The following is a 26,623-nucleotide window of genomic DNA, read 5'->3' on the forward strand; positions in this document are numbered from 1 at the left end:
CCAAACACTGAAATGGTGTTTATGAGAAGCTGGCAGCATGCTTCTTGATGGTGACGTGGACCTAGAAACTCCACAGAGTTGTGGCAATGAACTTGGCTCCCACCAGTACCTCCACTATAAAGCTAAACTCTCAGGAAGCCAAGGCATGGTGTGGAGTCAGTCGTCAAAGCTGCCGCCTTAATCCTAGCCACGCAGTTTAGCAGATTAAAGACTCATGTGGCCAGAAAAAGATACAGTAAAGACAGATTCAGATGAGAAAAAAAAATCTCTAAATGGTTTACAGTGTGTTTAAATATATATATATATATATATATATATATATATATATATATATATATAGGCTTGGGAGAGAAAAGTAAAAGGATAGAAAAGCCCTTAAAAAACTAGAGTAATAAAAAAAAGCCACATGAAGATGGAAAATACAGAGAATCTGGATAGTGTATCTTATTGTGTTGTCTTTGAATTGTTTGACTGCTGAGAAGGAGCAACAGCTGCTAAAAGACATTGGTTATAAATGCTGCTGGATTAAACCAACCTATATATTTTCAAATGCCTTGACGTCAAAATTTAAGTTAAAAATATTACTTTGGGAAAGAGGTTCTGCTTTTATTTCCACAGGAAATGAGAGGCCATGGATTCATTCTGGGCTAAGAAAAATCAGGCTTGATTGAGGAAGACCCCTTGAAAAATCTCTGATAGGAGCGGATGGTCCAGATGATCCAGCATCTCAGAGCGCCTCTGTTGCAGTTTCCTCTGAATTCTGCATCCAGAACAGCTTCGAGGTGACTGGATGAGGTGGTCCAGCCTCACAGAATACTCCAATCAGGATTTAACTATAATTCTAAATTTTCTCCCCAAAGATTACCTGTGCCCCCAACCAGAATGAAGTAGCCTAGAAAGCTACACCTACATTCTGCCCCCCCCCAAATGGATTATGGATGTTTGACTTTGTTTAGAGTGTTCATTACAAGTTGTTATGGAAATGCTTAAGAAAAAAGCTAAACAAAGGAGATTAGATTCAGGGTTCTTGTTTTGAAAAGAAAAAAAGGGGAAAAGCTGTGGGATAATGCTCTTGTATATTATTTAATAAAATGATGATTGGCCAGTAGCCAGGCAGGAAGTATAGGCAGGATGACCAGACTAGGAGGACTCTGGGAAGAGGAAAGGCAGAGACATAGTCATCAGCCAGATGTAGAGGAAGCAAGATGAGAATGCCTCACTGAGGAATGGTAACAAGCCAGGTGGGTGAACATAGATAAGAATTGTGGGTTAATTTAAGTTGTAAGAGCTAGTTAGTAATAAGCCAGAACAATAGATCAAACATTTTATGGTATAATACTGACTGCTGTGTGTTTATTTGGGACCAAACAGTTGTGGGGCCGGGCGGAACAGAAACTTCCGTCTATACACTGTAGACAACATAGGCCTTGATTAAAGGATCCCCCTGTGTTAAATATTGGGTGACCTGTGACCTACATCTCTTCTTTGACACCAATTCTGATTTCCTATGGAGAGCTTTTCTCCCCAGTTTTCCTGATGGTGAATTCCAGATAAACAGTCGAGGCCAGTATCAGAAGTACGAACATGGACACACAGCTTCTCCCCACAGCAGACAGTTTGACGCAGAGATGTAGGTGACTCAGCAGTGATGTTCTCCAGGGCCCCTCTGCTTTGAGGTCTCCCTTCCTCACTACCCTCATCTACACACTTCTGGTACTGGTATGGTGGGAAGGGGGAACGCCCTTTTGTATTCTTCTCCGTCTTTGCAAAGCTCAGGAGCTGATGTGCATTTCCAGCCACCCCACCCACCCCACAACCTGCTCCAGACAAAGACACACTGGGAATGCCTTTGAAAGATGACACAGGATAGGAGAACACTATGTCTCAGAGGGAAATGGGCACAGTAGAGAGACATCATCCTAAAACTGTGGGGGACAGTGAGATGTTTTCCGGGGGAATACACTGCCTCCAACACCTGGTGGAAACCTCACAGGCGAAAAGAAAAGAAGCAGACACCCCTAACTATGGCCAAGGAAGCAATGTTCCTGGGTGACTCTGCTCCCTCCAGCCATTCCTTCTTGAGACTCAAGACGTTGCGAGTTCCCAGTTTCTGATAAAGCGTGTCTTTACACACGAGAGCTGCCCACCACACGCTTTCACAGCCTGGTATTTATAGACGAGGCAGTGCTGGGTGTGAAATGTACTTAGCAGAGAATGGCATCTTGTTTTCTATCGCATCAACACAGGCTGGCAACATTCTTAAGCCTCCAGATAACTCGGCGGACTCCAAGGGCAGAGAAATTCACTGGGTATACAAAGCGCACAAAGACATGGCAAAGATCAAAGGTTTCAGTCCTGAGTCTGGGATCAAACAGCTCTAGTTAAAGTCTTCATTTTGTCTCTTATTAGAGAACTCTGGAGACGCACAGAGGCGCAGCGGCGGCGGCGCCAGACGCACAGAGGCGCAGCGGCGGCGGCGCCAGACGCACAGAGGCGCAGCGGCGGCGGCGCCAGACGCACAGAGGCGCAGCGGCGGCGGCGCCAGACGCACAGAGGCGCAGCGGCGGCGGCGCCAGACGCACAGAGGCGCAGCGGCGGCGGCGCCAGACGCACAGAGGCGCAGCGGCGGCGGCGCCAGACGCACAGAGGCGCAGCGGCGGCGGCGCCAGACGCACAGAGGCGCAGCGGCGGCGGCGCCAGACGCACAGAGGCGCAGCGGCGGCGGCGCCAGACGCACAGAGGCGCAGCGGCGGCGGCGCCAGACGCACAGAGGCGCAGCGGCGGCGGCGCCAGACGCACAGAGGCGCAGCGGCGGCGGCGCCAGACGCACAGAGGCGCAGCGGCGGCGGCGCCAGACGCGGCGCAGCGGCGGCGGCGCCAGACGCGGCGCAGCGGCGCCAGACGCGGCGCAGCGGCGGCGGCAGCACGGCGGCGGCGCCAGACGCGGCTGAGCGGTGGCCAGACCCAAGCAGCTGGGACAGGCTGCAATAAGGAGAGCAGATCGCCCTACTACAATTGAATCAAAGAGGTAGGCCTTTGGTTGGCCAGGTCACTGGCACAAGGGGAGCCTGGTCCTGTCCTGAAGATCCTTCGGAGGGGTGAGAGGGTTCTTGGCCTGCAGCAGGAACCACAAAAGAGAGTGAGGGCATTTTGTAAGCGGAGCCCTTGGCCAGCAGGGAAACCTGATCCGGTTTCTAACGGATCCATTGGATAAGATCAATAGGAGGAGATGGGCAGGCGCCAAGGCAAGAACTCACCCAATAATCCGAAAAACAACATGAAAACATCAGAACCCAATGATCCTACAACAGAAGTATTTGAACAACCTAACACAGAAGAAGTGGAAAAAATCGACTTTATGAAGATAATAGAGTCCCTTAAACAACATGTAAAAAATGCCCTTATAGAAATGGATGAGAAGTACAACAAAAAGTTTGAAGAAATGAGTAAATACGTACATGATACCCTGGGAAACCAAGAAAAAACCATCAAACAGGTAATGGAAACAGTTCAAGAATTGAAAACTGAAATGAAGGCAAAGAAGAAAATACAAACTGAGGACCAGCTGGATATGGAAAATCTAGGCCAACGAGCTGAGTCTACAGAAACAAGCATAATCAATAGAATCCAAGAGCTAGAAGAAAGACTCTCAGATGCTGAGGACACCATAGAGAAAATAAACGAACAGATCAAAGAAAACAGCAAAGCCAACAAATTCTCAACACAAAACATTCAGGAACTATGGGACACAATAAAAAAACCAAACCTAAGAATAATAGGAATAGAAGAAGGAGAAGAGTCACAGCTCAAAGGCTCAGAAAATATTTTCAACAAAATTATGGAAGAAAACTTTCCCAACTTAAAGAAAGATATTCATTTAAATATTCAAGAAGCATACAGAACACCAAACAGACTGGATCAAAGAAAAACATCTCCTCGCCATATAATAATCAAAACACAAAATATACAGGTTAAAGAAAGAATATTAAGAGCTGCAAAAGAAAAAGGGCAAGTAACTTATAAAGGTAAACCGATCAGACTTACACCTGACTTCTCGATGGAAACTATGAAAGCCAGAAGGTCCTGGATAGAGGTTCTGCAGAAGCTAAGAGACCATGGATGCAAACCCAAACTACTATACCCAGCCAAGCTATCGTTCACTATCAACGGAGAAAACAAGACATTCCAGGATAAGAACAAATTTAAACAATACGTAGCCACAAATCCAGCCCTACAGAAAGTAATAGAAGGAAAATCGCAACCCAAGGAATCCACCACTGCCAACACTGCCTACAATAACCCAGGCATCTAATGGCCCTTCACGAGCACATCTCAAAGAAAGGAGACACACAATCTCTACTACCAAAAGCAATAAGAATAACCGGAGTAAACAACCACTGGTCATTAATATCACTTAATATTAATGGGCTCAATTCACCTATAAAAAGGCACAGGCTAAAAGATTGGATACGAAAACAGGATCCAACATTCTGCTGTTTGCAAGAAACACATCTCAACCACAAAGACAGGCACCTACTCAGAGTAAAGGGTTGGGAAAAGGTGTTTCAAGCAAATGGTCCTAAGAAAAAAGCAGGTGTGGCCATACTAATTTCTAACAAAACTGACTTCAAACTAAAATCAATCAGAAGAGACCGAGACGGTCACTTTATACTCATAACAGGAACAATTCATCAGGAGGACGTCTCAATCCTGAATATATACGCCCCCAATATAAAAGCACCTACTTATGTAAAAGAAATATTACTAGAACTCAAGGCAGACATCAAACCACACACACTAGTAGTAGGAGACTTCAACACACCTCTCTCTCCAAGGGACAGGTCAATCAGACAGAAACCTAATAGAGAATTAAGAGAATTATTGGAGGTAATGAAGCAAATGGACTTAACAGACATCTATAGAACATTCCACCCAAATAGGAAAGAATATACCTTCTTCTCTGCAGCTCATGGAACCTTCTCAAAAATTGACCACATACTCGGAAACAAAGGAAACCTCCACAGATACAAAAAAATCTCAGTGTCCACCTGTGTCTTATCAGATCATCACGGATTAAAGTTAGAAGGCAACAACCACGCTGCCCCCAAAAAACCGACAAACTCATGGAAACTGAACAGTCAACTACTGAACCACGCCTGGGTCAAGGAAGAAATCAAGAAAGAAATTAAAGTCTTCCTTGAATTTAATGAAAATAAAGGGACAACATACTCAAACCTATGGGACACAATGAAAGCAGTGCTAAGAGGAAAGTTCATAGCACTAAGTGCCCACTTAAAGAAAACGGAGAATGCATACATTGGGGACTTAAAAACACACCTGAAAGCTCTAGAAAAAAAAGAAGCAGACGCGCCCAGGAGAAGTAGAAGACTGGAAATAATAAAACTGAGGGCTGAAATCAACAAAATAGAAACACAGAAAACAGTCCAAAGAATCAATGAAACAAAAAGCTGGTTCTTGGAGAAAATCAACAAGATCGACAAACCCCTATCCAAACTAATTAAACGACAGAGAGAGAACACGCAAATAAATAAGATCAGAAATGAAAAGGGGGACATAACCACAGACACAGAGGAAATTCAGAGAATCATTAGATCTTACTACAAAAGCCTGTATGCCACAAAACTGGAAAATACAAAAGAAATGGACATTTTTTTAAATAAGTATCATATACCAAAGCTAAACCAAGACCAGGTGAATGATCTAAATAGACCGGTTTCTCGCGAAGAATTAGAAATGGTTATCAAAAATCTCCCTTCGAAAAAAAGCCCAGGACCAGATGGTTTCAATGCAGAATTCTACCAGAACTTCCAAGAAGAATTAATACCTATACTCCTTAAGGTATTTCACAATATAGAATCAGAAGAGTCATTGCCAAATTCCTTTTATGAAGCTACAGTTACCCTGATACCAAAACCACAAAAAGACCCAACCAAGAAAGAGAATTACAGACCGATCTCACTCATGAACATCGACGCAAAAATCTTCAATAAAATACTGGCAAACCGAATCCAAGAACACATAAGAAAAATTATCCATTATGATCAAGTAGGCTTCATCCCAGAGATGCAGGGCTGGTTCAACATACGCAAATCTATCAATGTAATCCACCATATAAATAAACTGAAAGAAAAAAACCATATGATCATTTCACTAGATGCGGAAAAAGCATTCGACAAAATTCAACACCCCTTTATGATAAAGGTCTTGGAGAGAATAGGGATACAAGGGTCCTACCTAAATATAATAAAAGCTATTTACAGCAAGCCAACAGCTAACATTAAATTGAACGGAGAAAAACTCAAAGCCATCCCACTAAAATCAGGAACACGACAAGGATGTCCACTCTCGCCATACCTCTTCAATATAGTGCTTGAAATTCTAGCAATAGCAATAAGACAACATAAGGAGATCAAGGGGATTCGTATTGGAAAGGAAGAAGTTAAGCTTTCGTTATTTGCAGATGATATGATAGTGTACATAAGCGACCCCAAAAATTCTACCAAAGAACTCCTACAGCTGATAAACAGCTTTAGTAACGTGGCAGGATACAAGATCAACTCCAAAAAATCAGTTGCCTTCCTATACACCAAGGATAAGGAAGCAGAGAGGGAAATCAGAGAAGCATCACCTTTCACGATAGCCACAAATAGCATAAAATACCTTGGGGTAACCCTGACCAAGGAAGTGAAAGATCTACTTGACAAGAACTATAAGTCTTTGAAGAAAGAAATTGAAGAAGACACCAGAAAATGGAAAGACCTCCCTTGCTCTTGGATTGGGAGGACCAACATAGTAAAAATGGCAATTCTACCAAAAGCAATCTATAGATTCAATGCAATCCCCATCAAAATCCCATCAAAATACTTCACAGATCTGGAGAAGACAATAATCAACTTTATATGGAAAAACAAAAAACCCAGGATAGCCAAAACAATCTTATACAATAAAGGATTGTCTGGAGGCATTACCATCCCTGACTTCAAACTCTATTACAGAGCTACAGTATTGAAAACAGCTTGGTATTGGCATAAAAACAGAGAAGTCGACCAATGGAATCGAATAGAAGACCCTGACATTAACCCACAAACCTATGAACACCTGATCTTCGATAAAGGAGCTAAAAGTATACAATGGAAAAAAGAGAGCATCTTCAACAAATGGTGCTGGCAAAACTGGATGTCAATCTGTAGAAAAATGAAAATAGATCCATATCTATCACCATGCACAAAACTCAAGTCCAAATGGATTAAAGACCTCAATATCAGTCCGAACACACTGAACCTGATAGAAGAGAAAGTGGGAAGTACTCTACAGCACATGGGCACAGGAGACCACTTCCTATGTATAACCCCAGCAGCACAGACACTAAGGGCATCATTGAATAAATGGGACTTCCTGAGGCTGAGAAGCTTCTGTAAAGCAAAGGACACTGTCACTAAGACAAAAAGACAACCCACTGACTGGGAGAAGATCTTCACCAACCCTGCAACTGACAAAGGTTTGATCTCCAAAATATATAAAGAACTCAAGAAACTAGACCGTAAAAGGCTAATCAACCCAATTATAAAATGGGGCACGGATCTGAACAGAGAATTCTCAACAGAAGAACTTCAAATGGCCAAAAGACACTTAAGGTCATGCTCAACTTCCTTAGCGATCAGGGAAATGCAAATCAAGACAACTTTAAGATACCACCTTACACCTGTCAGAATGGCTAAAATCAAAAACACCAATGATAGCCTTTGCTGGAGAGGTTGTGGAGAAAGGGGTACACTCACCCATTGCTGGTGGGAATGCAAACTTGTGCAACCACTCTGGAAAGCAGTGTTTCGGTTTCTCAGGAAATTCGGGATCAACCTACCCCTGGATCCAGCAATACCACTCTTGGGAATATACCCAAGAGAGGCCCTATCATACAACAAAAGTATATGCTCAACTATGTTCATGGCAGCATTGTTTGTAATAGCCAGAACCTGGAAACAACCTAGATGCCCTTCAACGGAAGAATGGATGAAGAAAGTATGGAATATATACATATTAGAGTATTACTCAGCAGTAAAAAACAAGGACTTCTTGAATTTTGCATACAAATGGATGGAAATAGAAAACACTATCCTGAGTGAGGTAAGCCAGACCCAAAAAGAGGAACATGGGATGTACTCACTCATATTTGGTTTCTAGCCATAAATAAAGGACATTGAGCCTATAATTCATGTTCCTAGAGAAGCTAAATAAGGTGAATCCAAAGACAAACACATAGGCATCCTCAGGAATATTAACCTTCATCAGGCGATGAAAGGAGACAGAGACAGAGACCCACACGGGAGCACCGGACAGAAATCTCAAGGTCCAAATCAGGAGCAGAAGGAGACGGAGCACGAGCAAGGAACTCAGGACCACGAGGGGTGCACCCACACACTAAGACAATGGGGATGTTCTATTGGGATCTCACCAAGGCCAGCTGGCCTAGGTCTGAAAAAGCATGGGATAAATCCAGACTAGCTGAACATAGCGGACAATGAGGAATACTGAGAACTCAAAAACAATTGCAGTGGGTTTTTGATCCTACTGCACGTACTGGCTTTGTGGGAGCCTAGGCAGTTTGAATGCTCACCTTAGGAGACCTGGATAGAGGTGGGCAGTCCTTGGGCTTCCCACAGGTCAGGGAACCCTGATTGCTCTTCGAGCAGATGAGGGGGGGGGGACTTGATCCGGGGAGGGGGAGGGAAATGGGAAGCGGTTGTGGGGACGAGGCAGAAATTCTTAATAAATAAATAAATTAAAATAAAAAAAAAAAAATAAAATGACATCATAATTGCAAAAAAAAAAAAAAAGAGAACTCTGGACACGTTTAACTTATGAATTCGTCACCTCTTCATTTATGAAGAGGGACTCGAGACAGCTCATGAGTAAAACTATCAAGAGGGTTAAAGCAAAGATGTCTGCAGTGCGTGCAAAGAAGATGATCAAGAAGATGATCAAGGGACTGCGCTTGCAGCTAATCCCTCCTCTACGTCACATTCAGGGACGGCACTTGCAGCTCTCCCTCCTCTATGTCACATCACATGCGTGTTCATGTCGCTTTATCCACACTCATCATTAACCAGCATTTTTTTTTTTTTTTGGTTTTTCGAGACAGGGTTTCTCTGTAGCTTTGGTGCCTGTCCTGGAACTAGCTCTTGTAGACCAGGTTGGCCCCAAACTCACAGAGATCTATCTGATGCTTCTGCCTCCCGAGTGCTGGGATTAAAGGCGTGTGCCACCACCGCCTGGTATGACCATCATCTTCTTATTTACCTCATCACCATAATCTCCATCCACATGATCCCCAGTACCACTGCCATTGCCTGTGTGAGCATCTGCCATCTCCATCCACATCCACACTACCACCCACTCTTCTTTACCTACATCACCCCCCCACCACACCACCCACGACACCATCAGTACCACCACATGCCTATGTTATCTTCCTTACCACAGCCATAATCACCATCATTATTTCTATCCACATCACCACCACCAGGATTACCTTCACCCACATCACCAACCCCATCATCACTATCAGTGCCATCACCAAGCCTGTGCCACCATCTTCCTTAACAACACCATTACCATATTTTAGCCATACCACAGTGGTAATCTCTATCCTTATCATCACCATTATCATCACCATTATTTCCATCCACATCACCAGTAGTACCACTCTCTCCATCACCACCTTCCTCACCACCACTGCCATCATCACCATCATCCGCATCCTTATCATCACCATGTCTCCATCAGTACCACTGCCTTATCACCTTCTTTCTCATCACCACCGTCATCTCCATCATTGCCCAAAGAGAGGAAGAAGAGATAGACGACCATTGTGTTACCTAGCCATGGTGGAAAGTTGATAGATCACAAAGGACATAGCCAGGCGTGCCTGTGCAAGCACACAAAATTATTTTTTCAATATTTTTATAGCTCAGACTTGACATTTATTAAGACAGATCTGGGCACCGAATCTGATATCATCAGTGTCCAATGTCAAACCCCTGTGAGTAACTAAACCTTCCTTTTATTTTTGTATTCCTTGTGTGTGATGACCCGCAGGACATATTTCCCAGGACATGGATAGCAAATATGGCCATGAGGAGGCCATGCAGGTCAAAGGCCAGGATTTTCTTTTACAGCTCCCTGCTGGTGACCAGGCCCTTCACCTTGCTGGTCCACGAGATAACCTCTAACACAACTCTTTGGCCTCCCATTCTTGCTTTTATGAGACAACATGCAGACCTGGGTGGTGGTGGGGGGACAGGGGCCTGCACCTCAGAGGCTGGTATGTGCTCTTACGGCACAGAAGGAGTCTAAGGGTAGCCCAGAGACCATCGGGTGGCGTCTGCTGGCTTCATCGTGGGCAGGTGTGGAGAGACCTCACGCATCTTCTGGAGCCCAGGAGGGCTCCACGCCTGCCAGCCTGTGGAGAAGCAATGGGCCTGGCAGGCAGTACCACAGACAGGCTGCCTTTGCTTCCTCTTCCGGACATGCTGATGGCCGATCAAGTCAGCTTTCAAAGACTGGATTTAGCTTAAGAATCTGCAGGAGTGGCTCTCTGAAAAACTGGGGCATCTGGCAAATCTGACTCAAGATAATTATCTGGGGGCAGTGCAGAAGCAGCCCCTTTGAAGGACATACAAGTCCTACTTCTTCCTAATGTCTCACAAGCAGCTGGCCTTGGCCCTTGAGCCTCAGCAGGAGGCCCCCACTCCAGCAACCTCAGCTCCACAGTGCCACCCACCCTGGCCTGATTGAGCAGAGGGATGCTGGTCTTGTAGGGACAGACTAGTATTGTCGGGCGCTGGCTGCCGGAGAACCCATCCTGCCTCACACGATTCCAGAGACGTCTCGTCCGGAGAACCCATCCTGCCTCACACGATTCCAGAGCCGTCTCGTCCGGAGAACCCATCCTGCCTCACACGATTCCAGAGCCGTCTCGTCCGGAGAACCCATCCTGCCTCACACGATTCCAGAGCCGTCTCCTCCTTTCCCTGTAACCATTTGGCTGACCAGGCTCTGGGATCTCAGGTCAGGGCTGGAGAAATGGCCTGGATATTTCCCCTCAAGTGTGTTCAGCCTGTGATGGATCCCAGACTTGGACAGGACAAAGAGGATGTGTATCTGACAACTGCAGACTGCAGGGTCCTTGGCAGGCACTGCCTGACCTCCTGCCCAGCTTGCCCCAGCATGGTGGCCTGTCTCCTTGGCTCACTCAAGCAGATGGACAGGCTGCCCTGGGGACACCCTTCTCTCTCCAGACAGCTCTGGCCTCTAGTGCACCTCCTCCTGATAGCCTGTCAGATGGTACAGAGGCCCTTGTGACCCCGTCCCCCTCTTCCATGCTTGGGTTTCTATTTCTTGATTCTTGCCAGCTGGCTGCAGTCCTTTATAACACTTGTGGTTCATGAAAATGCTCTTTCTTATACTGAACTTGGGAGGAATAGCCAGCATGGGCAGCCAGCCAAACTCAGAGGTCCCCAAATATCCACGGTGGGCTCCATGCTGTCATCAAGTCATCCTGGGGTGACATTTGGCAGGACCCCACAAGCTTATGTGTGGACCCTGGGCTGGGAAATACTAACACAGTCAGGGCGACAACCTTCCAGAAGGAGCAGGATGAATGGCTTAAGGCAGGCCTCTCGACTAGGTTTCCACAGGCCCAGGGCTTGGCCCCGTCCAGGGATGGTAGGTTTCTGTTGTTGGGCCATGGGTTCTCAGGCATATGGCCCAACCCTGTGCTGCTGTTTCTGTGAGGCCACTTTCGACTAAGATCGGCATTCACACCTAATGAATAGAGTCACTGCCCTTCCCAGATATAGCATGGAGTGGGCCTCACCCAACCAACGGAAGCCTGGATAGGACAGAAAGGCCTGCTTTCCCCAGTTGGGAGAGGATTCCTCAGGGTGGCCTACAGATCCATGCTGGGTCCCCTGCCTGCCCTGCAGCCACCCAAAACTACAAAGCTTGTAGTAAGTCTCTGTAAGCTTGCGGGGTCTCTGCCACTTTTCTGAGGAGCTGGGACTCCTGCCCTTTTCCCCTAGCAAGGCTGGACTGCTGAGTAGGTGACATGTGACCTTTAACCTGCTCTGGTGGTGTTGTTTTCAACGATGCTGGGGGAGGGGTGAAAGGCTTTCTCTGTGTTTGAGGTCTGACCCAGGCCCTCATCAGTGGGGACAAGCAATGAGGTAGCTGACTACCCTGACAAACCCAGTGGCCTCTGGTGGGTCATGCTTGACGGAAGTTGACCTCTGGCTGAAAGGGTTCCTGTGTAACCTTCTGTGGATGAGGTGGGGTTTCAGGGAAGCTAGCTTCCAGTTCTGTCTGAGAGATGTGTTCACCAAGGCTGGAGCCCAGCACCCCAGTCCCCACACTGTGCGGTGCACTAAGGAAGCCCCACTGAATACTCTGGAGATTGACAGTGTCTGCTGTGCACTGAGGAAGCCCCACTGAATACTCTGGATATTGACAGTGTCTGCTGTGCACTGAGGAAGCCCCACTGAATACTCTGGAGACTGACAGTGTCTGCTGTGCACTGAGGAAGCCCCACTGAATACTCTGGATATTGACAGTGTCTGCTGTGCACTGAGGAAGCCCCACTGAATACTCTGGATATTGACAGTGTCTGCTGTGCACTGAGGAAGCCCCACTGAATACTCTGGATATTGGCAGTGTCTGCTGTGCACTGAGGAAGCCCCATTGAATACTCTGGATATTGGCTGTAACGGCGTAAACGAATGCAGACAGCTTGTAAAAATATATATCTATAGCTTTAGTGTAGAAATAGACTTACAGAACTACCGTTCCCGCGGAGACCAGGAAAGCAGAAGGGATGGCTGGGAACATGCTCGCCAAATTTATAGGCAAACATTAGCCTAAGGCGAACACGCCCCCTAAGGGGCGGGACTTATCCCAATAATTGGCAGTGTCTGATGTGCACTGAGGAAGCCCCACTGAATATCTGGAGATGATTGACAGTGACCCATGCCTGAGTCACCTCTGCCACAGTGACGTGGGAGTTGCGGGTCATCAGCCACCTCTCTCACCACCTCACCCTGACACATGGCACCCTCCCTGACCTGTGAGACTGGCTATCCCCACTTTGCTGCCATCAGGAATTCCATTGTCATGCTGAACACAACAGGGTGAGAACCATGCCAAGAGGAACAGACGACAGAGATCTCAGGACAGGAAGAATTCTGCGGGCACCAACATTTCCAGCTAATTACCCGGTACCAGGTTCCCGGGTGCAGGCACTGATGGTGCAGTAGCAGCAAATAAGTAAATTGTTAATAACAAAATAACTAAGAAATATTACAATGGGAAAAGCCGCCTGGACTTTGTGTGACACCAAGTGCATGGGGTCACTTCCTCCTCATCTGCACATGGCCAAGATCTTGCAAGAACCTCTTAGGTGAACTCAAGCTCAGCTCAGTTCAGAGGACTTTACCAGGTAGAGCACAGCAGTGTGCACAGGTGTGTGTGTGTGTGTGTGTGTGTACGGGGCACAGCATGGCTCTGAGAACAGGTAGAGCACAGCAGTGTGCACAGTGTGTGTGTGTGTGTGAGTGTGTGTGAGCACAGCACAGCTCTAAGAACCCAGGTAGAGTACAGCAGTGTGCACAGGTGTGTGTGTACGGGGCACAGCACGGCTCTGAGAACCCAGGTAGAGCATAGCAGTGTGCACAGGTGTGTGTGTGTGTGTGTGTGTGTGTGTATGGAGCACAGCACAGCTCTGAGAACCCAGGTAGAGCATAGCAGTGTGCATAGGTGTGTGTGATAGAGATATGAATAATTTACATTGATATGGATTTTGTTTTAGTGATTTAAATTTAAGGCCAATTTTGTTATACGTATATGTATTTCTGATCTTTATTAAGGTATTGTGATTGTGTAGTTCATTTAAAAATGTAATGTATATAGGTAGTTAATAGATAATCATAATAGTCAAGTTTGTAGTCATGTTAGTTAATATTTTCTAGATATATAGAGATATATTTTAGATAGACATTCTTCATGTCTTTCAAAGATTACAGAATAGGACATTTAATGTTTTAGTAACTGAGGACTTTTCATGACAATGAGACACTCTGCTCCTGGCAGCACCAATCTACTTCAAGAGGAAGATGGGCATCGAAGAGGATCTTTATGGAGTTTGATAGCCATTTGGGCAAGAAACTGCTCTTGCCTGGACTGTTGCATAAACTGGACACAGAGAACCCGCAGAGAGAGGACTACTGAACTTGCCTAAGGTGAGATGATCTTTTAGGGTTCCTGATTCATGAAAGAGTCTGCGAGACATTCTGAAGGACACAACAGATAGTGACTGAACTGACTTTGAATTTTCCTGCTTTATGGAAATGTCTGCTGGATAGCATGGGCCTGAAGGCTGAAGATGGATGCCCCAACGGTACAGAGGAACTTTGGGTGACTGTCCAGGCAGCAAGATGTCTCTGTCATTTCTAGAGTTTTAAAAGTTGCTTTTTTCTTGTTTGCTTAGGTAGTATTGTATCTTTCTGGAGTCTTTGATGGAGTTAAGAATAGTTAGTTATAGTTTTCCTTAGTTATGATAAAGATTATTGTAACTTTTACTTGATAACTGTTTTGTTATATGTAATTTTGCTATGTTAAAGTTAAAGCCTTTTTTTGTTTAAACAGAAAAAGGGGAAATGATGGAGGAAGGTCATTGGCTAATAAAGGAACTGCTTTGGCCCATTTTATTGGTTAGAAGATAGGTGGGAGGAGTAAACAGAACAGAACGCTGGGAGGAAGAGGAAGTGAGCTCAGACTCCACAGCTCTCCTCTCGGGAGCAGACGCCTGAGAGAGATGCCATGCCCCGCTCCCGGGCAGACACATGCCATGAAGCTCCGACCCAGGATGGACTAGGCTAGAATCTTCCCGGTAAGACCGGTTCTCACAGATTATTAGAGATGGGTTGATCGGGATATCAGAATTAGCCAGTAAGGGCTAGAGCTTAAAGGGCCAAGCAGTGTTTAAATAAATACAGTTTGTGTGTTGTTATTTCAGGGCATAAGCTAGCCGAGCAGGCGGCCGGGGTGCTGGGAACGCAGCCCCGCTGCCCCTATTACTACAATTGCCATACAATTGTCATACAATTGTCTACGGCCATACCACCCTGAACACGCCTGATCTCGTCTGATCTCGGAAGCTAAGCAGGGTCGGGCCTGGTTAGTACTTGGATGGGAGACCGCCTGGGAATACCGGGTGCTGTAGGCTTAAAAAAAATGAGAAGAAAAAAAAAGAAGAAAAAGAAGAAACAAAAAAAAGAAAAGAAAAAAAAAGAAAAGAAGAAAGCAATGAAAGGTTTTGGCAGTTTGTGGAGACAGTGAGAGAATTATCAGTTTATAAACAAACAGAATCAGATTACAACCTAATCCTGAAGAAAGCTGGGCGGTGGTGGCGCACGCTTGCCAAATTTATAGGCCAACATTAGCCCGAGGCGAACACGCCCCCTAAGGGGCGGGACTTATCCCTATGTGTGTGTGTGTGTGTGTGTGTGTGTGTGTGTGTGTGTACGGGGCACAGCACGGCTCTGAGAACCCAGGTAGGGCATCGCAGTGTGCACAGGTGTGTGTGTGTGTGTACGGGGCACAGCATGGCTCTGAGAACCCAGGTAGAGCATCGCAGTGTGCATAGGTGTGTGTGTGTGTGTGTGTGTGCACGTGTGTGTGGCACAGCATGGCTCTGAGATCTCAAAAGATGTCATCAACAGTGCTACAAACTGTTGCCAACAGCACGGCTTCATCTGCTCCTGTGGCTACAATGGTCCAACTCCAGCCAGCCTAGCCCAGCCCAGCATGAGCCCCACATCATATTATTCCAGCCCCACATCAGCACCAGTACCACATCAGGTTCTGATCCAATCAGCTTTATCCCCAGCATCAGTTCTGGTCTCACATCTGCCTCCGGCCAACACCCACATTGGCGTCTCCCTCTGCCCCAGTCTTGTCCCCATGGCCAGTGCTCACTGTGAATGGGAACCCGCCCAGACACTTCTACATGGTGATTTCACATTACCCTCTCAGCCCTTCCTAACCTGGCTTTGCACTGTCTAAGGAGGTAGCCACAACTCACATGTTCCCATGCACGCTGTATGCATGTATGTGCGTACGTGCATGGGTACATGTGGAGGCTCGAGGGCAGCTGCAGGTGTCCTTCCTTGGGGGTGTCTCACCTTGTTTTCTGAGACAAGATCCTCAGTAAGACATGGAGCTTGATGATTGGTTTAGGCTGGCTGCTCAGAGAGCCCTAGGGAGCTGCCTTTCTCCAGTCTAGAGCTCTGGGATTACAAGCACGCATGGCCATGCCTGGCAGTTCTCACCTGGGTATAGAGATCTGGACTTGGTTCTCATGCTAGTGCAGCAAGCACATTCTGGGCAAGCCAGCTCCCCAGCCCTGCACTGCCACCTTAAGAGGCTGCACACAGATACAACGTAAATGGTTTCATTCACCACAGCCAGGACAGGGACAAAGAGTCTATCAACAAAAAGACTGACAGACACAGCCTCAGCAGTGGACCAATGGTGTCTGAAGACAGGAGGAAACTGATACCTGCTTCTTGTGAATGAGCCAGATACAAGGATGGACACCATGGGGTTCCATTATGTGAGGCCTTCACTGGGGTCAGAAAGCAGGGCGGTGCTTCCTGGGGCCAGGGGGTTATGTTCAGTGAGGACAGTGTCGGGGAAGGGGCGTGAGGAGCCCCGAAGACAGTAGTCGTGGGTGCGTCATAATTAGAGCCTCGGGGGCATGTACTTAGTTAGATATGTCTGCTATGGCAAATTTCATATCCTGTACCACGAGAAGAGTCCACTTCCCTTTTTTCCTGTGCTCAGGGAGCAAGAAAATGGCACCTGGCACCTGTGCCCATTTCTGCCAGGCCAATGAGTTTGGCTGTGAGGTCCTAAGGGCAGGTGCTGGTATGAACTGGGTCCCACTTCCCACTGGTGGTGTTTAAGGGACGTGTGCTCAGCGGTGTGGATGGTGTGAAATGTTTGCAAAAGTAACTGAGTTGAAACTGTAGGATTCTCCCTCCCTGAACAGCAAGATGGCTTCTTTACCCTGAACAGATCCCATGCAAGAGGCCGTGCACGAGGCCATGCAGGCAGCGCGGAGAAAAACTGCAGCGTGTGTTCAGATGAGCCTGGGATACGGAGAAAAACTGCAGCGTGTGTCCAGATGAGCCTGGGATACGGAGAAAAACTGCAGCGTATGTCCAGATGAGCCTGGGATACGGAGAAAAACTGCAGTGTATGTCCAGATGAGCCTGGGAAACGGAGAAAAACTGCAGCGTGTGTCCAGATGAGCCTGGGATACGGAGAAAAACTGCAGCGTGTGTCCAGATGAGCCTGGGATACGGAGAAAAACTGCAGTGTATGTCCAGATGAGCCTGGGATACGGAGAAAAACTGCAGCGTGTGTTCAGATGAGCCTGGGATATGGAGAAAAACTGCAGCGTATGTTCAGATGAGCCTGGGATACGGAGAAAAACTGCAGTGTATGTCCAGAGAGCCTGGGATACGGAGAAAAACTGCAGCGTGTGTTCAGATGAGCCTGGGATACGGAGAAAAACTGCAGCGTATGTTCAGATGAGCCTGGGATACGGAGAAAAACTGCAGTGTATGTCCAGATGAGCCTGGGATACGGAGAAAAACTGCAGTGTATGTCCAGATGAGCCTGGGATATGGAGAAAAACTGCAGCGTATGTCCAGATGAGCCTGGGATACGGAGAAAAACTGCAGCGTATGTCCAGAGAGCCTGGGATACGGAAATGTTGTCTTTTTAATTACTACTTAGAAATTTTATTTTATATGTATGGATGTTTTGCCTTGATACATGTCTGTGTGCTGCATGTTTGCCCGGTGCCCATGGAGTCCAGAAGAGGGCATCAGATCCCCTGAACCTGAGTTATAGGTGATTGTGAGTTGCTGTGTGGATGCTGGGAACCGAACCTCTCAAAGAGCAACCAGTGCTCTTAACCACAAGTCATCTCTTGTGCCCCCCTTATTTTTGAGACTGCGCATCATGTAGCCCAGGCTGGTTTCAAACTCAGCTTGTAGATGAGGTTGGCCCTGGACTCCTGGTCTCCCCACACTCACTTCCTGAGGGCTGTGAGGTTACAGGCACGCACCACCATGCTTGACTTTATGTGATGTTGAAGACCATGCATGGTAGGTGAGCACGTGGCCTCTGAGTCATATTCCCACAAACACTGGAGGATTAGAAGGGTTATACCAGACCTTGTCATGACGGCCCCATTTCTCCCCTGGACAAGTGGCTTCCCCCAATAAAATATGATCCTAGGCAAGGAAGGCCTTCCCTCCAAACTGGCCTGGGACAGTTTTGATGGTCAATGGCAGAGGCGGGGTACCTTATTCAAACCCTTTTTCCAAAGACTGTCTCTGGGAGGCTCATGGTACAATAGTAGCATGTCTTACTCCAAAATCTGGTCTGCACCCTGCTCAAAGTCATCGTAAAAACTGGTAGCCTCACTCTGTCCTTTCGTATCTCCCGTTGGCTGGCTGCATGGGTTCCTGAGAGCCACAGGCTAGCAGCTATCTGGCCAGCTCCCCAGAGAATATGCATTTCACCTACCAAAATAGCTCTTTTCAAAATGTCTTCATGCAGCACAGGACGCTGGAAGAAGGGTTTGTAATTATGTGTATGGCAAGTTGTCCCAGCCCGGTGGGGGGCTCGGAGCCTTCATATAAATTATACGAATCAGCAGTGGAGGGAGGAAACCCCACGTGGTCCTTAAAGTGATGCTTTCTCCTGACGGATGCACACGGCACTAAATCACAGCAAAACAGTTCTGGGGGCTGGCACTGCGGAGCGAATGTTGGGCTTCAGCCTGGCCGCTTTCCTAAATGCATGTGATCATCTTAATGATGTATTTGGGGAGACATGATAAATCACAAACCAAGGGAGGCTGCAGCATGCAAATGCATTTGAAGCGCTCTTTGGGCTGCATGAGTGATGGGCCATGACCACACCTGAAACCCGGGCTACAGAGCTCATTCTCTCTCTCCTGGTCTTTTCCCTCAAGGGGAAGCTTAGCCGGGCCTCCGATGGTCCTTCCTGTCTGCTAATCTGGATCCCTCCCTGCTTAGTGCACATACTGCCCCAGAGGGTCTCAGGGAAGGGAAGACACAAGATGCAGACCTCAGAGAAAGATAAGGACTGCAGGAACAACCCCAGAGGCACACAGGCGGATCTTCCATCGGAGGCAGGCACTAGGAGACATCTGGGGGCTGCACCATGGCTCTTGCCAAGATGTCCATGGCAGGAAGGTCCAGCTGCCCCCAGCAGGTCCAGCTTGTTCATCTTTAGCAGCCACACAGGCCAGGCTGGAAGAGTGACAGGCAGATGAGCCCACTGCTGCCTTGAGTCATTAGGGGTCCTGTGTCAGGGATAGACTGTGCAGGGTGGGGGTGGGGAATATCTGCAGGTTCCTTTCTGTTGTTCTGATCCCAAGGCTCAGAGTTCTAAGCCCGTGAAGAACCCACATGGTACTTTCCTGCTTTGTAGAGTTTGAGCCTGGAGGACTCCTCAGACTGAGTGCTGGGGCAGGGAGGCAGTGCGGGGTGCGTAAGGACAGGTAGCCTCCTCCTGCGGCCGTGTGCTGTAAGCTGTCTACCCAAGTGCCGGGTTACAGTGGTCACTGGAGTCTGGGGGTGCAGAGCTCAGCGTGCCTCCTGCTTCCCGGTATTCCTCGCTGGATCCCGATGGCCAGCTGGGAGATGGTCCAGGCAGCCCACAATTCTCCAGCACCCACCTTCTAAGGCACTAGCACCCATTCTCTGCAGCGAGAGTAGGGCATGCTGGTCAGCTGTCAGCCAGGTATGTGGCTGCTGCACACACTGCCAGTGAGCGGCTAGTCTGTAGAGTCAGACATGAATGGGTGTGGTCAATCTTGGACACCAGGAGTGCACTGTCAGGACTGGAGAAAGTGAGCATGGCGGGGCTGTGTGTATGAGGGAGAGGCCAGCTGGGGTGCAGGAGTAGCGTGCCATAAAGGTGGGTTTAGGGTCTGGTAAGCAGAGCCCTGAGGTAGCAGCCTGGATATGATGGGAGGCCAGAAGTTGACATCTCAGGCTTTGTGTGTGGAGAAGGGTGGAAGACCAAGTGGAGAGGTCAGTTCGCATAGACGGGTAGATTACAGCATTGGGGAAGGCTCAGTGGGTAAATGTTTCCCAAGCATGCTAAAGGACCTGAACTCAGATCTCCAGGGTCCACTAAAAGCCGAGTGAGATAACACGAACCTGTAACCCAGTACAGGGGAGTAGAGAGATGGGGACAGGCAGATGCCAGGTTTACAAACAGCTAGTCCATCTGAAATGGCCCAAAATGGACTCAGGGAGAGACCAGGTCTCAAAAACTAAGGCAGAGGGTTGACAAGATGGCTCAGCAGGAAGGGTTTGAGACTCAGTCAGTCAGAAAGACTCCCACAAGTTAGACTCCTACTGCCGCACATGTCCAAACATACACGGTACATACAAAATCAACAAACAAATGAAAAAAAAAATCAAAGAAAAAAGCCCATAAAGAAGCAACTGAGGAAGATATCCTGACACTGACTTCTATTCCATGCATGCCTGCACAGGCAGGTATACCTCTACACACATGTGTGCACACACACATACACATTCATGTCCACACAGGCAAGCATACCTGTATACACACGTGCACATATATGAGTGTGTGCACATGCATGTACATGCACAGAATCCTCATAAGGACTCAAACAATGTCTTACTGAGGGACAGTGCTGTGTGCCCTAGTCTAAGTAAGGTGGGGTCCAGTGCTCTAAGCGCTGGCCACTGTCTGAACCTGCTGGACCTGTCCTGCTCTTGGTACCGCTGTAATATCCAGCTACCCATGGGACAGGGTAAGAGAAAGAACTGGGCTTCAAATAAATGCTTGACCCTGAAAGTCCCCACTGTGTGCCCTCAACTTAGGGCAGCCTGTGAGGGTATCAGGGCCTTGGACAGGGGTCTCCTGAGGAGCGGTGTCGGTGGCCTGGAAGGGACTGTCAAGAGATCTGCTGGACTTCTGCCAGTGAGCCCCCCTCCCGACACTCCTTCAGACTCCATCAGACCCCCTCTCCATCCATAGAGTGGGTCACATCTGGGTACCAGCTGGGTGAGTCCTGCCATTGAGAGAAGCCCCAGTCTAAACGGAGGTGGGTTCCTGCCTTTGGAGGCCCCAGCTGGCAAACACGTGCCTCTGTTATTATAAGAATTAACATTTCCTAACATAAAAGAAAATAAGTTTGGTGGTTAAGCAAGTGGAAAATAGTCTTTTCCATTGCTTTGTGCCTTAGCATTTCAGCTGAACTCAGCCTCCGGAGCTCCAGAGTCACCTCTATTTAGAAGATCTGAGAGCAAGCGAGAAAGCTTTCGAAGCTCTCACTGGCCCCCACCCCCAAGGACACACCAGGAAAACACTACACAAGCTGAAGGTAAATCAGGAGAGGGGAGTTTTTGGTTAGGGAAGAAACCCTTGCTTCCCGCGTTCCCATTCCTCTAGGCTCCTGTGGGTAGATGTTCCAGTCACACCTTGAGGGGCTCCGCCATCTCATGGGACATTTACTTCCGCAGACCTGACCCAGGAGCATGTGCCAGGGACCACCTGGAGCCTTCCCTGTTTGCTTCCGAGCTTCCCTGGGTTTGAGAGGACCTTAAGCTCCTCTGTGCCAAGGCCAAGTGAAATTGCTTGCTTAACTTCCTTTTGTGAAGGAAGAGAGAGAGAATGTGTGGTGGGCACCGCAGATCACAGGCAGCGGGGATAACCTGGGACCAGATAATGGGTTCTGTGTCGCAGAGTCCTAGCCTTCCTTCCTGGCTCGGGCGCATTCTGCATTTGATAATCTTGGATTAGAAGTTTCAGTAATTTAAAATCAGAACACCCAGATTCCTGCTCACTTTAAATCCTGCTGGAGCCCCCTCAGCCCAGCCCAGGATTGGGAACCAGATCTCCTGCACATCCTGTCTCTGCCCTGAAGACTCAGGGCAGCAAGTCCTTAGGCTCTGGGGAGGGGTTCACCAGGAGGGCTCAGCACTCGGCTTATACTCTGGGGGCCCAAGGGCCAGGCTGCTTTTTGCTGTCTTCTTTGGGATCCTCCCTGGGACAAATGTGGTTAAGGCTGGGTCAGCAGCTCCCATCGCTTCAAGAAACAGTTTGGTGAATGCTGGGAATGTCATGGGAGCCGTTACTGATCCTGAACAAACACTGCCTGGCCACAAGACTTACAGCCCACGGCCTGTGACCTCCAAGGCAGTGACCCCCTCGGGGCCTGCTATTGTGTTTCATGGCTGTTTGCAGAGCTGGAATCATGGCATCTGGGTTGAAAGAGACATCATAGTCATTTACTAAAAGCCCCTTTTACCCTATATCCTCCGCCACCCCAGCAGCCTGCCACATAAACCATGAACACCAGCCTCAGTCCCTCACAGTTTTTCAGCATCGTATTGAACACTAAGGCTCTGGGCTGCTGTAAGACCAGGCTGACTGTCCTTGGTGGAAGAGCTGGGAATTCCTTATTTGCAACTTAGGGTCATATAGGCAAGGCACTTGGTGCTTCCTAGAGTCCAGGAGCAGGACAGGCGGGTGTCACAGGGTTGGGGTTCCTGCACCCTAAGACTTGGTATCTTAGGGTTACTATTGCTGTGATGAAACACCATGACTAAAAGCAACTTGGGGAGAAAAGGGTTTTTCACTCATACTTCTGTATAGGGCTCATCATCAGAAGTAGTGAGGGCAGGAACTCATGCAGGGTAGGAACCTAGAGGCAGGAGCTGATGCAGAGGCCGCAGAAGGGTGCTGTTTACAGGCTTGCTCACCATGGCTTGCTCAGCCCGCTTTCTTTTTTTTTTTCTTTAAATTTTTTAATTTATTTATTTATTAAAGATTTCTGCCTCCTCCCTGCCACCGCCTCTCATTTCCCTCCCCCTCCCCCATCAAGTCCCCTTCCCTCATCAGCCCGAAGAGCAATCAGGGTTCCCTGACCTGTGGGAAGTCCAAGGACCACCCACCTCCATCCAGGTCTAGTAAGGTGAGCATCCAAACTGCCTAGGCTCCCACAAAGCCAGTATGTGCAGTAGGATCAAAAACCCATTGCCATTGTTCTTGAGTTCTCAGTAGTCCTCATTGTCCACTATGTTCAGCGAGTTCGGTTTTATCCCATGCTTTTTCAGACCTAGGCCAGCTGGCCTTGGTGAGATCCCAATAGAACATCCCCATTGTCTCAGTGTGTGGGTGCACCCCTCGCGGTCCTGAGTTCCTTGCTCATGCTCTCTCTCCTTCTGCTCCTGATTTGGACCTTGAAATTTCAGTCCGGTGCTCCAATGTGGGTCTCTGTCTCTCTGTCTCCTTTCATTGCCTGATGAAGGTTAATATTCAGGAGGATGCCTATATGTTTTCCTTTGGGTTCACCTTCTTATTTAGCTTCTCTAGGATTGACAATTATAGGCTCAATGTCCTTTATTTATGGCTAGAAACCAAATATGTGTGAGTACATCCCATGTTCCTCTTTTTGGGTCTGGCTTACCTCACTCAGGATAGTGTTTTCTATTTCTATCCATTTGTATGCAAAATTCAAGAAGTCCTTGTTTTTTACTGCTGAGTAGTACTCTAATATGTATATATTCCATACTTTCTTCATCTATTCTTCCATTGAAGGGCATCTAGGTTGTTTCCAGGTTCTGGCTATTACAAACAATGCTGCTATGAACATAGTTGAACATATACTTTTGTTGTATGGTAGGGCCTCTCTTGGGTATATTCCCAAGAGTGGTATTGCTGGGTCCAGGGGTTTAGCCCGCTTTCTTATAGAACCCAGGACCACTAGCCCTGGAGTGGCACCACGCAAAATGGGCTGGGACCTCCCCCATCAATCACTAATTAAGAAAACGCCCTACAGCTGGATATTATGGCGGCCTTTTCTCAGCTGAGGTTCCCCCCCTCAGATAATGCTAGTTTGCGTCAAGTTGATGTAAAACTAGCCAGCACAGCTTCCAACACGATATCTATTGCCACATCTCAGCCAACCTTTAAGTTAGCCCTCGCCAGGACTGCAGAGGTAGCTCAGTGGAAAAAGCGCTTGCTCCCCAAGCATAAAGAGTGGATCCTCAGAATTCCCTAAACGCCAGGCAGGTGTGGTGGCCTCCTATAATCCCAGCTGCCCCACCCCAGGAGGGGGCAGAGACAGGGGCTCCCCAGAACAAGCAGAGTTAGGATGGCATGAAGGCATGAGGCAGCTATGGGACCTTCTCAGTGGGCACTGCTATGCCCATCTCACAGATATGACCCAGTGATTGGAGCTGATACCTGGACTTAGTGCTGAGGACTTTTCATCCTCTGAGTAGGCTCTTCCTGCCCAGTGTGGGGGTGAGAGCCCAGTGTGTGTGTGTGTGTGTGTGTGAGAGAGAGAGAGAGAGAGAGAGAGAGAGAGAGAACGAGCCAGAGCGAGAGCCCAGTTTGGCGTGTGAGGCCAGACACTCTTTAATTTCCATGGGGTTTTCCCAGGCTAGGCTCTGACTTGGATGCAAAGCCCCTGGCAGAGGTGGAGCTGTGGTCTACATCCAAGCATATGTGAGCACTTCTAAGCCATTTTTGCACCAAACTCTGCCTGAGCCCTGGCTGCTGGTTATGCTGGGGTGACTCTGGAGAATGCAGTGAGCCAGGAACCACGCTTTCACATGGACTCCTGGGGCTAGAGCTGATGTCAGAGCAATGGCTGTTAGTTGGCTGAGCCAGGGAGGCTGTGGGGTCCTAGCAGCTAGTGTGAGTCCCTTTGAAGAGAAACCGCAAAGGACAATTGAAACAAGGTGGATACAAAATAACCCAGAGGGCCCGAAAGAGGCCATTCTGAATAGGAACTGGAGTTGCAGCAGAGGCACGGAGAGTGCAGTTTGCCAGCTTGGTGCCACACTCTGGCCCAGGCTGCATGACTGAGGTTAGGCCCCTCTGAGCTCAGCTCCCTCACCTGTGGGAAGGAGGCTGATGTTCAGACAGCCCACCTTTCCTGCCATCTGCATGTTCTGGGCTCAGGGGACAAGTGGGAGGCCTTGGGGGAGCATACAGCACCCAGCACCTATGTGTTATTATTGCCAGCAGTCTTCTGGGAGAGCAAGGACCTACATGACTCTCTTGGTGCCTGCTGGGAGATGAGATGCCTAGCTCATTAAGGAGGGGCTGGTGAGAGCGAATTTGGAGCTCTGAGAAGCTGCAGGGAGCTTGTGGTGCTCTGTAAACACCCTCCCCCACCCTTGCTTACACTAATTCCAGAACTAGGGGGTTCAGGGGTCCTTTGGATTTCTCTTTGAAATCTGCAATGGTAGTTAGAAGTCCTCTCTATCTAAAGGCACAGAGGACAGGCTTTCTCTCAGTGGAATGTGTTGAAGTCTGACTCTCAGAGCCCGGGGGGGGGGGGGGGCACCCGTGTCCTCCAGCCAGGCTCCTGACGCTTGCTTCTCCCAGGGACCCCACTGTGGTGCCATGTGTGTTACCAGGCCTCAGTAATTCACTGATATTTCTGTGAGCGTAGACAACCTGTTCCTGGCTGGAACAGAACCGCTGCTCCTCACGTGCTGAGGAGCCACAAAAGGCTGGAAATGTTTTACACAAATGCAAATTATAAGACACACACATGTCTGAATCCTAGCATCTGCTGTCCACAAAGAAACCTGGCTGCTGCTGAGCCATTATCTCCTGCCACTCAGCAGGTGATGGCCACAGGGAGGAGAGGCAGGCTACCCACCCCAGAGTCAAGAGCTCATCCTTCTCTGAGGCCTTTTGGGACAGTGTGACTGGAAAGAGAGGCCACTTTGGGGAGGAGACAGGAAGAGAGAGGCCTGCTCAGACTCATGTCCCTGGGTGCTGAGCCTGCTCCTGCACTGGTTGGGGGCTGCTGAAATCTCAAAGGCTCAGGTACCCCGTGCCTGGCCCTGCTGCTTCACTCCAAGCTCAGCTCTGCTTTGGTGAAAACCCGGTAAATCTTAGGTGTTATCCTGAGCAGGTACAACGGTGTCATCTGGGGGTGAAGGGGTACAGAGAAAGCACAGAGGGAGGAGGCGCAAGCCCTTTCCATGGCTCCGGTGCAGCCCCAGATTGGAAGTTTAAAAACCAGCTGGCTGCTGTGGGAGGGGCCCTTGATGCCAGAGTAGCTGGCATATTTATGGGGTAATGGTTTCTATGCAGCAAAGTGAGGTGGGTCCCTGAGCTCTGGGGACCTGGTGGACTGTGGAATAGGCAGCTTTTGATTTGTTTTCCTATTTCTGACTGGCTGGTTCCATCAACTCTGCTCACTGCTCTACAGCGAGGCTCCTTTTCCCATCAGAAAGACAGAAGCTAAATATTTATTGGCCTTTCCTCGCTTCAGGTTGCTAAAAGTTTGATCTTCATTGCAGGGGAACGGTGGTCACCACGTACCTTCTGGGTGGGTTGTCTGCATAAGCCGAGGATTGGGCATTTAATTCAACTGTTTCTATGTCAGTGACCAGCACTAATTATCTCAGAAAAAGGAACTTCAGGCCTTGGACGTCTA

General features: G+C 48.3%; 1 protein-coding gene and 1 non-coding gene across 3 annotated transcripts in view; one reads left to right on the forward strand and one right to left on the reverse strand.

Moving 5' to 3' along the window:
- The window catches only part of Cdh4 (cadherin 4), a 478,608-nt gene that overhangs the window by 68,295 nt on the left and 383,690 nt on the right, over positions 1–26,623 (reverse strand). The gene's annotated exons all lie outside the window — the stretch shown is intronic.
- LOC121440910 lies at positions 15,177–15,295 on the forward strand. Its single transcript, XR_005973395.1, has one exon. It is a non-coding gene; the product is annotated as a 5S ribosomal RNA (ribosomal RNA).

The sequence above is a fragment of the Microtus oregoni genome, unplaced genomic scaffold, assembly GCF_018167655.1.
Source record: "Microtus oregoni isolate MIOR12 unplaced genomic scaffold, Mior012 000071F_ref0000514, whole genome shotgun sequence".
Taxonomy (NCBI): Eukaryota; Metazoa; Chordata; class Mammalia; order Rodentia; family Cricetidae; genus Microtus; species Microtus oregoni.